Raw genomic sequence first — 13,341 nt, 5'->3', positions numbered from 1 at the left:
GGACTCCGTTTGATATTCCTTTTCTTCGAAACACTAAAATAGGCAAAAAAAAACAGCAATTCTGGGTTGGGCCTCCGGTTAATAGGTTAGTCCCAAAAATAATATAAAAGTGGATAATAAAGCCCAATAATGTCCAAAATAGTAGATAATATAGCATGGAGCAATCAAAAATTATAGATACGTTGGAGACGTATCAGGCAGCAGGCCGGCATACGCGACGAAGGCATCGGTGCCCACGTACTCTGGCTTGACGGCCGCCACCCGCCTTCTTCGCCCTCTCCGGCCCTCCTACGCTAGCCGCCCAAGGAGACGATGGGAGCACCCCGATGGAGAGCTTGGCGAGGATGGCCCTCGGCAAGGCACGTGGCCGAGGGAGGGGCGGTGCGGTCAGTCAAAGTCAGAGTCGGCATCCTGCCGCTCAACTCCCTCGCCGTCGCTGCTGCTGTCGTCCTCGTCACTCCCGCTTGGGGAGGAATCTTCATCGTCGGAGGAGCTCTCCACGCAGCACTTCAAGCGAGTTCCGAGATCTCCGAAGACCTTGACGGAGAGCAGGCTTCCCTCCATTAACTTGAAGTAGAGGACAAGCCCCGCCGTCAGGCTATGGTTGCATGTGAATGTCTTCCATCCACGGCGGAGGTACATGACGTGAGGGGCGGGGAAGTCAACATCGACCCGCGTGTCGCCGTTCCCGCAGCCCTTCATGTGCAACCAGAGGGTCTGGGGTGGATCGAGCTCCATCTCCCGAGAAAAGGCAGCAGGGAGACGGAGGCGGCGATGCGGTGGCCGGCGTAGCCTGATGAAGAATTTGCGGGGTTGGTCCCCGACGTGGTGCTCCGTCGGGGGAGGCATCGCTAGCGGAGGCGAGGCCGATGCCCCGCCCCGTTCTCCTCTCCCCCAAGCGCCACAACGACCTCGAACTCGCCCCCTCCCCTTCCTCTCGTGGCCGGTTCCGTCGCCACGAGCTCTTGGGAAGGAGGAACGCACTGGCGGGCAGCGACCCTCGCCGCCACCGTCGAAGGGCCAGTGCTTCCTCTCGCCATGGCGGATGGAAGGAAGAAGCGAAGGTGGAAGGAGACGGATGATGTGGAATGCCGTCCCCCCCTCCCCTCCTTATAAAGGGGTAGAGTCGGGGCTCGGTCGCCCCACTCGACCAATTTGGTCATCGGGGGCGCAGGGAATCAGGACCGGCCCGCTGCCCCAATCAGCGACGGCCCGGTTTCCCGCCTCCAGCCCCTGCCACCTGCATGAGGGATACATGGCGAGCGAGCAGCATTGAAAGGACAAGCGAAGTGGCTGCTCCCCACCCCGTGATTGTGGGGTGCGGGCACCTTGAAGGCCATGACCCGAGTTCACCTGAGTAAACGGGCCGTGCCTCTGCGCCTCCCACCTTTTATGGGGAAGGCGCGAGCGGCCTCTTTACCACGATGTGATGCATGCGTGCAAGAAGCGCCCCACGCATGACCCCCACGTCACGCACGACCCTCCACGCCGTGCGTTCAACACGGGTCGTGGGGAAGCGCGGCGGACGAGAAATTACTATGGTAAAATCCGCCCCACCTGCCCGCGCACCGTTCTGGTCCTAGCCCAACAACGCATCGCGCTTATGTGTGGCCCAGGCCCGGGGGATCCTGTCTGTGTACAAAAGTAGGGGCTCTCCTTTTGACCCATTTACTTATGCGCGGGCAGTCAGAGCCACGCGCCGCGGCCACACTTAGCAGGGTAGAGGAGGGAAGCTGGAGAGAAGCCAAGGCACAAGACGACCAAGGCAACGCCAAGACGAGAAGCGTAGGAGGGCAAGAGGGTGAGGTGGACTCCCTAGACAAGATCCTTGCTGAGCCCCCCCCCCCCCCCCCCGCAACCCCGGCGAGAGCCTTGCCGGGGCAAATTGCCCGATGCCAGCGGAGTGAGCCACCCTTGAGCACAAAGGTTCCGAACGCCGTCAACAACTACGTTGGAACCAAGGCTCGGGAGGTGCCTCTGTGGTGGCATGCAAATCTTCATCGAGCTCATAAATATATGAGTTCAGATGAGGACTAGAAGGCAGCGACCCTCGGCAGGATCCTAGCCGAGGAAATCCACAAGACCCCCAGCAAGATCCTTGCCGGGGATGACAGCAACGCCACGGCAAGACCCTTGCCGAGCCCCCGGCAAGACCCTTGCCGAGGGCGTCAGCAGGGCCACTGCCAGGCCCGCACCAGCCAAGACTCCACCGTCGTTCGCATGCAGCTGCCAGCCCAACCAGCTGGGCAGGCACCTGTGTGGTAACATGCAGCTTCTAGGCCAAATCAGCAAGCACCTGCGTGGCGGCATGCAGATCTTCCCGAAGGCCCTACCACCGTGCTACCTCAGCTGCCTGCCTTCCTGCATGGCATTGCATGCATCACCAGCCTGGCCGCCTGTCAAAGCAAGGCGGAGCGGTGACGGACGGGACGGGCCTCGTCCCCGTCCCGGATAAAGCTAATGGACACCTACATAGTGCATTTAATGCACTTTGTCCTATAATGCCGTGCGATAAGCTCATGCACTGTAGGCCTTTCCACCTCCTGTGTGCCACTGTGGCATCCCCTTTTTCAAAGGAGGCCCGAGGAGACCAGGAGAGGGATTCGGCTTTTTGGAACGGGATAGCCACCGTAGCTAGTTCAGGAAGCTCAAGAACACTCAATACATCCACACAAAGCAGGACTAGGGTTTTACGCATCCTCGCGGCGCGAACCTAGGTAAGCAATCCGTGTGCTTGCTCCTAAACCCGCTCTTCTCACGACCCCGCGCCCGCCGACCGTAGAAGGGATCCTAGTGATCCTATAGGTGTCGTTCTCACCGACAAGGAGATTCGTTCGGCACAGGTTGTCTAACCACCTCGCAGGACCAAGACAGCGAACAAGAGCCAAGACCAGGCGCAACCCGCCTTGAGGTAGGGCCTCATGAGTCCCGTGCTGGCTCACGAGTGCCCAGATACACCTCGTCTAGCCCTGTCGTGCAAGCCACGTGTCAGGGGCGGGGCTGTACACGCCCAGGGGGCTCTCCGCAGTAGGGAGTCCCCCACCCACGCACCAGTGGAAGAACCATGCTCCACGCTGGCCGTCGACACTGCCGAGGAGCGGTTATGCCCGTGCACAAGCAGAAGCACTATGCTCCGCGCTGGTGATAAACAACTGAGGGCGGCCTCACGGCCGTACCAACCTCACGGAGCCCCAGAGCTCAGTGTCCGGCCTCACCGCAACGCCTCCCCTCGGGAGAGCCGTGTGAGGGGGCTGCGCTCGGGTCACGCCCAAGCGTACGCCACCCAACCAGGTCCCTCGGACCTGGTCGTTGCACGCCCCTCCCGAGCCGAGCCTCGGTGAGGGCAAAGGTATGGAGAATGTTTGCACGTCAAGAGGGACTCCTGAGCATCGCGACCCAGGAGCCTAACTGGTCACGTAGCCCCTCACTCCTTGGTCCGTCCTGATTTCCGGTCGGCCCAACGCCGGTTTAGGTATGCCCGGGGTCGGGCTCTGCCGACGTAGAACATTAACTTATCCTGGCGTATCCTTCCTATAAGCTGTTTGCGCGTCAAGGGGGACTCCTGAGCATCGCGACTCAGGAGCCTAACTAGTCACGTAGTCCATCACTCCTTGGTCCGTCCTGGTTTCCGGTCGGCCCAACGGCAGTTGAGGTATGCGCGGGGTCGGGCTCTGCCAATGCAGAACATAAAGCAGATAGGAAGAAAATCGCAAAATCTCAAAGCAAATATTACAAGACATATTGTTCTCACAATATCAAATGTGAGTTTAACGCCTCCACGAGGCATGGCGCATGTTGCAGGAATAAAACAGAAAAGCAGCCATAGGTCACCCCTGGACACCGCCGGCACCTGCAAGAGTTGCCCCCGCCTAGGTAGCCTCGCCTTCACCTGCATCACCGGTCGAGGGCGCGGGAGCGAAGGCGTCGAACTTCTTCAGCGGGGCCTCCACTTGACCCTTCATGGCTGCGGCAGCAGCCGCGAAGTGTTCATCAGCTACAGGCTCCAGCAGCTCGTCAAGACGAGAGATGGGGTCACAAAGGTGCAGGTGGCTGAAGACTCGCGTCAGCGCGGATGAGGAAAGGATGCGAGCCTCTGCCTCCGCCATGGGACCGATGCCCTCCACTACTTCCTCGAGCGCCTTCACCAAGAAGGGAAGCAACTGAGCAGGGCCATCCTCATCGGTGGTCAGCGGCCTCTCCAAGCCCTTCTCGTATAGTGACTTCAGCGCCACGTGGGACCTCTCCTCAAGGAGCAAGAAGGCCACACGGTCTTCAGCCAGGACCTTCGTCTTGGTGTCAAGATCGGCCTCCTTCGCCCTCGCCTTCTACTCTAACTCCTCCAGCCGGCTGCGCTCCGCGGCCTGCGCCTTCGCCAGCTCTCCCAGCTCGGCGTCGCGGCCCTTGATTTCATCCTCCCGGGCTTTCATTTCCTCCTACTTCGCTTGACGGTCGTGAGCTTCCTCTGCGCGCTCATCATGCAGACTCTTCAGCTTGTTTTCCAACGCCCGGCAGCGGTCGTGGGCGGCTTCGGCGTCCTTCATCGCCGCCTCGCGATTGGCCACAGCTTGGGCAACGGCCCGCTTCTCCTTCTCAGAGGTCGTCGCGGCCTGGCTTAGCGCCGCTCGGACTGCTGTGTCAGACTGATGCCAGCCGAAGGCCAGCTCCAAGCGCCCGGCTGCCAGGCGCGGGTCCGCGCTCAGGAGATCTTCCCGCAGCTGAGCCATCTCTGAAAGGGCACGCTCCAAGACAGCAGAGGAGGCAGAAGAACCTGGGAATAATGGCGCAGAAGGAGGAAGAGGCGTCGTCACCATGGCCTGAGAGACAGGAGGCTCCTGAGTCTCTTGGACCTCAGCACCCGAGCCGGACACCGGCACCTCGTGAGCCAGCGGCGCTTCGGGGGCTGACTCCTCCCGAGGATGCTCCACCGGGCCTCGCGAGGATGACCGGGCTGGAGAAGCACGAGCACCATCCCCACCTTTGCTCATGGAGAGGGGCGCGGTCGCAGGAGGCGACACGGACTCAAGTGGCACCACCTCGCTCTCCCTTCTCCTCTTCACCGCATACGACAGCCTGGTTACGCAACAAGAAAAGAGAGTCGGAAACGAGCATCAACAGCAGGAACAAGGCGAGGCGGGGCACTTACTGGTCCACAGCAATGTAGTCCACCTTCCGCTTGGTGAGCTTGAAGCCTGAGAGCTTCGCGACTTGAGGCGCGGGCGCACCAGCCCCAAAAGCTGAAGCAGGAGCAGCGGTTGAGCCGGAAGTAGCTCCAGCCGGCACTGGAGCAGCAGTAGAATCTCGGGAGATCAGCGCCGACCTACTCCTCGTCGGGATCATGGCCAGTTCCTCCTTCTCTTGGGGAGCGTCGGCCTCATCATCGTCGGGAAAGGCGCGGAGGATGTCAGCCTTACTCAGGGGGGAGGTCTCCCCCGTCCCTTCGGGGGTCACCTCTGAGTCTTCCTCCTCTTCTTCCTCCCCGCGGGACTCACCAGAAGACAGCTCCACCGGTGTTGGCGCCGCAGGGGCCCCGGTGAGCACCGGTGGCACCAGTCCACGCCCGTCAAAGGTCGGCTTGGAGGCCACGATCAGCTCCCCGTCTTTGTGGCGGAACAAGGGAGTAAAGACATTCGGCGGATACTCCTGATCGTCCCCAACCAGGAGGCGGAGAGCTGCGGTCAGCTCCTCGACGGACAAGGCCTCCGAGCTCAAGCGAACCTTGTCCTCTTCATCCCCAAGTTCCCAGAAGGGGCGCGTGCGGGCTTGAAGCAGGGCCATGCGCAGCGCCAGGAATTCCCTCAGGAGAATGGCCCATGTAATCTTCGCTGCCTTCGTGTTGCCAGGCTTTAGGTCAGACTTCGTCTGCTCCAGCACCAACATCGCCCGCTCGTCGGTGAGATTCGCGCAGGACCACCCCTTGTCGGACTGGGGCCTCTCCGTCGGTAGCGCCAAGCGCAGGTGGACGCACTTGGCGCCCATCATGACCCATTTGCCCCTGAGGTTGTCGGACTTCTTCCCGGTGTTTGAGATCGAGTTGGCCTTGCCGACCGCGATGAAATTGGCACACCCGGAGATATGGCCCTCGCTGGCACGGTGGAAGAAGAAGTGGCGCAGCAGAGCCACGGATGGCATCACGCCCAGATACGCCTCACAATAGTAGGCGAAGATGGACAAGAGAAGGATGGAGTTGGGATGGAGATGCAGCGCCTGCAGCCTGTAGTGGCTGAGGACCTCATAGAAGAAATCAAAGAAGGGAGGAACCAACCCGGCGGCGATACTGCTCGTGAAGAAGGGGAAGAATGCGCTCCCCTCGGGCTCCAGCACGTCGGAGGCAACCCGAAGCTCTGTCTTCCCCCTTTCATTGCTCTCCCCAGCCGTCAGCACGCGCGTGGCGGCGAGGCTCTTCTCCGAGATGTTGGGCGAGTCAAGAGTAGGTTCGTACCAAGCCGGTGACGAGGCGGGATTGACCCTCCGGGGCGCCATTGGTCGCTGATGCAGGAAAGGATAGGAGCAGATCTGGAGATTTCGGAAGCGGGGCACAAGAAAGGGGATCTGAGCAAGGCGAAGGAAAGCAGTGAAGGCAAGCGCTGCCACGCCAGCCTACTTGTCAAGTCGGGCAGTTGCCAAGGCAGCGTGGGGAAGCGGAGATGCCCACATCCAATCAACCGCCACACGTCGACCAAGGTCGCAGGCTATTGGGGCCCATGGCGCTCCGCACTTGACTTTGGCTTCACCTCGAAGCCAAGCCCGAGCGCGCCTTGGGCCCGGGGGCTACTGTCGGCGTTCTGGGAACGGGGGTCCCCAGACTTGAAGAAGGGGGTCACCAGGCTGGCTCACAAGGGGCGGGGAGTTCAAGGCCAGGCAAACCTCACGAGGTTCGAGTGACGTGAGCCATGACGACCAAGGCCAGGCGGGCGCCAGCGCGTGCAGTGTCCTTGTTTCCTCTTCAGTGCTAAGGAAGCAGGCGCAGGCGCAGAGTACCGAGGCGTCAAGCAAAGGTTTCCATATCAGTGCAACAAGACCAAGACCAGAAGGACGGCAAGACGGAGGTCACCATGGATCCCAAGACGGTGTCACCACCGGAGCCTTTTGCAGGCGAAGACCACTTTTGTCAGGATAAGTTGTACTAGTTGTCCCCTTTCAAATTGGTCGTTGTTGGCTCCCTTCCCGCTCAATATTTGGGGAGAGGACCAGGGCCTCTATAAATAGGACTAGCCACCACCATAGCTAGGGGGTGAGATGAGGAGAGACCAAAACAACCACACACATCCACCAAGCACAAGAACACCTCTCCTCAGGTGACTGTTCTTCCCCCTGTATTGTTCATCCTTAGCCCGAGAGGCAATCCACCACCACCACACTGGAGTAGGGTATTACACCACAACGGCGGCCCGAACAAGTATAAATCTTGTGTCCCTTGTGTTGTGAGTTGGTCGAGTTAGTTTGCAAGATCTTAGCTGAGTTAGGACGTGGATCGGCAGGGGGGGGAGATCTTCGCGCGCACCCCAGTGTTCGAACCTTAAGGGTTTTGCCGGAACCCGTGATCCGACACGGGTATCTTTCTTATTGTATTACATCTCTTTTATTATCGCATCTCGTTTACTATTTTGCAATCTTTACTTTCCAATCTATACAATAAAATACCAAAAAATATTTATCTTATTATCTCTATCAGATCTCACTTTCGCAAGTGACCGTGAAGGGATTGACAACCCCTTTATCACGTTAGTTCCGAGGTTCTTGATTGTTTGTGCAGGTACTAGGTGACTTGTGCATTGTCTCTAACTGGATTGATACCTTGGTTCTCAAGAATTGAGGGAAATATTTACGCTACTTTGCTGCATCACCCTTTCCTCTTCAAGGGAAAACCAACGCATGCTCAAGAGGTAGCAGGCTCCAGGGAGGGGAATCTTCGGTCTTCGTCATCACCAACACTACAAAAAAAATACACTTCCGTGATGATACGTGTTTGTCACAGTAGGTCGCGTTTTTTTCATGCATGTACATCCAAGACAATTTTATGACAGAATCAAGATAGTCATACCTGTGTTGTCGTAGAAGTGTTCCATGACATTACCAAAATTATCATCACGGAAGTGTGCACTTCCATGACGATAAATCGTGCGTCACAGAAGTGCTTTCGTCAAGGGTGACCGACACGTGGCATCCACCGTAACGGAACACCGTTAAGCTATCGGGTCGGGTTTTGGATCCGATAACCTGTTAACAGCGCCGACCAATGGGGATTTTCCACGTGTAAAATCATCATTGGCTGGAGGAAACACGTGTCGGCTCATCGTTGGGACAGATGTCATCCACTCATTGGACAGAAGGCGCCTATGATACGTCGACACGTGGCACGGCCCAACAGAGGCCCATTCCTGTGAAAAGGCCGGCCCGTTTGACTTGGTCAAAAGGTGGTGGGCCGGCCCATGGAAAGCCTGTTAACGGCCTGTTCGCATATAGCCCATTTACAGCCCACTAACCCAAGGCCCGTTACGCCCTATCTGAATTAGGCCCTGTAGCGTCATCTGGGCCATCCAATATGATTCCAGCCTGTTTCCACTTCTGGCCCATGTATGGCCCATGACGTCTTTTGACCCATATGAGGCCCTATGTAACTCTTGGCCTATTAACGGCCCGTGGTGAAACTGGCCCGTAATGAACAGTGTATCAATTTACACCCATTAATGGCTCGTGGTGAAACTGGCCCGTAATGAACAGTGTATCACTTTATACCCATTAACGGCCCGTTATTCCGTTGGGCCGTTTCCAGCCCATGTTATCTTTCGGCCTTCTCAGAGCCCATTTATTCTTGGGCACATTTCCAGCATTTGTTTACTTACGGCCCGTTACTATCATTTTCTGCTTGTGGGCCAAATTCAGCCCGTGGTTATAATCGGTCCGTTTGTGGTCCGTTAATACGTTGGGCCATTTTCATAGCGTCATCAAATACGGCCTATTAACGATGGCCCGTTATGTTCGGCCCATGAACGGATGATTCCAACTCTAGCCCGTTTACGGCCATAATGCGGCCTGTTATTGGCCCATGTTTGGCCAATCGATTATACGACCCGTATAAGGCCCATTGATGATACGGCCCGTAGAAGGCCCATTGTTTCTATGGCTCGTAGAAAGCCCATTGTTTCTACGGCCCGTAGAAGCCTACTGTTTCTACGGCCCGTAGAAGGCTCACTGTTTCTATGGCCCGTAGGAGGCCCAGTGTCACTACAGTAAATATTAGCCCATGGTTATTGTGGCCTAGTTTTAAAAAATAGGTTATTGCAGCCACTAGCAAACCGCGGAAAAAGAACTGCACTAACTACAAGCAAGCAAATAAACAAGACAACAAGGAAATAAATAAGCAAGCAACTTATGCTACGCTATCACGGCTATTACACATATTACATCCACTGGGCATCAAAGTTTGCCACCAGTGCAAATATAGGGAACAAAGCAGCATATAAACACCGCAGCAAAACAAGTCCAGAACTGAAACCACTTCAGAAGAGTTCAAGAAACAATATCTTGGGTACCCATAATGCTGGCAAGATGCTTAGCAAGCTTATTAACTTTCTCTTGTTTGGCGCTTAAATCCTCCAGCGCTTGCTGTTGCACAAGAAAGTACGCATCTGAATTCTGCAGGGACTTCCTCAGTACTTCGGCTTCTTGTCGTAGCACAGCTGACTGATGCCTTTCAGCTTGTAGCTGAGACTGAAGAAGCCGAAGTGATTCAGGCAGCGAGTTCGAAGAGCTTGTGCCAGCGGTACTGGCCAGTAACTCGAACACTACATCAACGCAGAACTGTGGGGTTTTCTCACTCTCTACAAGATCATTTTTATCACCTTTCTTGGAGACCAACAGGGTTGTCTCACTATCTTGAACCTTATCTGCATTACTTTCTCTACCATTGCATAGTGGGGTGCTCTTATCCAATATTCTGTTGCATACTACAAGAGAAACAAGCAGACACATCACAGGTTTAGCTTGTAGTATACGAAACTCATTTTGGTAAACCGGTTCAGTAGTAAGGTGGAAAGGATAATAGCATGAAACAAACATATATCTATGTACTATGGTCACTGTATTGTCCATATCATTCTAGTTTATGTTCCCTAATCAAGATAGAGACACAGTTCAAATCATATATTTTTAAGACACCACAGCATAGACAGAATATAAGTGTGAGAAACTACACAGCATTGGCAGCACTTGTAATGTGCATCACATGAGAACATAACTGTTTATACAACTTAAACTGAAATCAACATAGAGCAAGAAGTTAGAACAGCAATCCAGTTAAAGAAATAGGTTTAAAACATACCTGTTGTGCCATTGGAGTTTTAATTGGATCCTTCAAATTTGAAAGTAGTCGGTATGAGTAAATACAGTGATGTAATAGCAAAGGAGTATGGACCATAGCTACGGAATCTGACCTGAGAACAGTTGCTCTTCTGCTTTAAATGTGGAGTTTGGGTTAGTTGTGGTGGTCTTCGTGCTTTGGGCACTGCAGTAGCTTTACAAACTGCTCGTGTGGGGGTACTCTGTGGTGGACATGGTGCTTTGTCAACTATAAGTGGGTTACTATCCGTTGGGGTTGCGGTTAGATGGGTTGTAGCTGGTTCTCTGCCCAACAGTCTAAGTGTGCAATCTGGAAGAGTCTCGATTATGTGTGGTGGGACTAGTTTGTGGGCAGTACAACCATGGTTCTATCTGCATCGACGGGTAGCACTGTCTTTTGTGAACAACGGGTTTTTGCTCCCTTAGATACTACCATCACCCCCTCCAATTCAAATGGCTGATAAACAAGAAAAGAAATTGAACGTACAGACATTGTATGATAGACAGATGTGGTAATTCACATATATGTTGTCTAACCAAACAGGACAGCATGACACAGTTTCACATATATGATGCCTAACTAAACAGGATAGCATGACACAGTTTCAGATATATGATGGATAACTTAACAGGATATAATGGCATAATTCAACATATGATGAGTACCTAAACAGGATGACATGACAAAACTATATGATGTCTTTCTAAAATAGGTTGGGATGAAATAATTCACATACATGTTGTCTAAGTATACAGGATGGCATGATATAATTGACATAATTGATTCATATACTAAGCAGCTGGCACTCGCATGTATGATCTCTAAACTAAGTAGATAGAATTCAATATTGTGCATATGATGTCTAAACTAAGCAATGCAAGACACCATATGCATCATATGAGAAATATAAACATTGCAACTTAGAGCATACACCTCAGGTGGGATATAGGACTGGTCACATGTCTCTGAATCCTCCTCTAAGGAGCTCCCTGTAATCATCGAGGTATATGCTTCAACAGGTACCATTGCCTGCTCTGAAGACCTTGTTTTCACTCCAGATTTTTCCATAACCGGCTCAAATGGCTGATACACATGAAGAGTAGTTCAATATACACAGATTGTCGACAAATGGAATACATAATGAAAAAAAAGATGGCATGAGATAATTCACATATATGATGCCTGGCTCCATGGCAGTGCATAATTCACATATATGATAACTGGCTGAAAAAACATGGCATTGCATAATTCACATATCTGATATAGAAAGCAAACAGGAGGCATTCACACAAAGCATGTCTAATCTAAGCAGATGGCATGGCAATGCAAGACACCATATGCATGATATGAGCCATATAACCCAGCCAAGTTAGAGCATGCACCTCGGGGGGGAATACGACTGGTCATCTGTCTCTGAATCCTCCTCTGAGGAGCTATCTATAACCAGCAAGAAATCTGCATCGACAGGTAGCACTGACTGCTCAGAAGACCTTGTTTTCACTCCAGATTTTCCCATGACTGACTCAAATGGCTGATGCACAGGAAGAGTAGATGAATGTATAAACATTGTTGACAAATGGAATACATTATGGAAAAAATATGGCACGATACAATTCACATATACGATGACTGCCTAAACAGGATGGCATTGCATGATTCACGTATATGATGCCTGGCTAAAGAAGATGGCATTGCATAATTCCCATATACTCCCTCCATTCCTAAATAGTTGTATTTTTAGAGATTTCAAATGGACTACCACATACGGATGTATATAGACACATTTTAGAGTGTAGATTCACTCATTTTGTTCCGTATGTAGTCACTTGTTGAAATCTCTAAAAAGATGAATATTTAGGAATGTTGGGAGTATGATATAGAAACCAAACAGGTGGCATTCACACAAAGCAAATCTAAACTAAGCTGATGACATATAAGATGTATAATGTAAGCAATGCAAGGCGCCATATGCATGATATGACCAACATCAGCATGCCAGGTTAGAGCAAACACCTCAGGTGGTAAACAGGCATGGTTGGCTCCTTCTGAATCTCCATCTAAACAGTTATCTTCCTCTAGAATACAATCTGGAAATGCAGGAGGGGGGCGACTTCGCCCACCATGGAGTGGCGTTTGCATGACATTATATTCGCACGCAAAAGTCTTCTCTTTTTCTCTACATGTTCAGTATGATTGTGTACAATATCTGACATGCATAATAAAAAAATAGTTAGATTTTGTAAGGCCTAACGGGTGCATGCAAAAATCAAGACTGATGGTAGCAAACGAGTGGATGTATCCAAAACTAATGATAGCAGGTAGATTATAGCTTCAGTTTAAAAAGATAGACAATGGATCATCTATTGTTTGTTGCCCACCCAACATGAACCACATAGAAGACCCCAGATGAACCAGATAGTAGACAGATACTATTCGTTGCTGGCTCGATATGAGACCCATGGGCAATTCAAAACTCAAGATTGAACGATAAAGTAGCAGGTAATAATAACCGATGTATAACGTAAGCAAACACGAAAGACTGTGACCTCTCTTCCGGAACTGTGTAGTCCTCAGGTTCATCTGCTTAGTCGATGATGGTAATGCAGTTGGTGTGGCTGACGGCAATGGGGAAGATGATCTGAGGCGGCGAAAGGAAGTCTGCAGGGGGGATCTCTGCTGCAGTGAACGCTTCTGTCGATGGTGCACCTCAGGTGGGGTGGATGACGGCACGGCAGGAGCAGGACATAACACACAGAGTTTTCTTTGACGCCTATCTGAAAATGAAGTAAATTTGTAAGGGCTCCTTAGAATTGGAGGATTCTATAAATGCAGGGACAGGAAAAACACAGGAATAGGATAGGAATGCACGTGCAAAACAGAGCATTTGGAAACATAGGATTTCAGTCAACCTGGGTGTTTGGCTCACATGCATTGGAAGAACAGAGGAATGGAGAAACAAAGTGATGCGACGAGTGTACAACCTATTTGGCATAGCCTTGTGG

The sequence above is a fragment of the Triticum urartu genome, chromosome 2A, assembly GCF_056163025.1.
Source record: "Triticum urartu cultivar PI428250 chromosome 2A, HENAU_Tu73, whole genome shotgun sequence".
NCBI classification, from domain to species: Eukaryota; Viridiplantae; Streptophyta; class Magnoliopsida; order Poales; family Poaceae; genus Triticum; species Triticum urartu.
Note: the sequence above shows the minus strand (reverse complement) of the source record.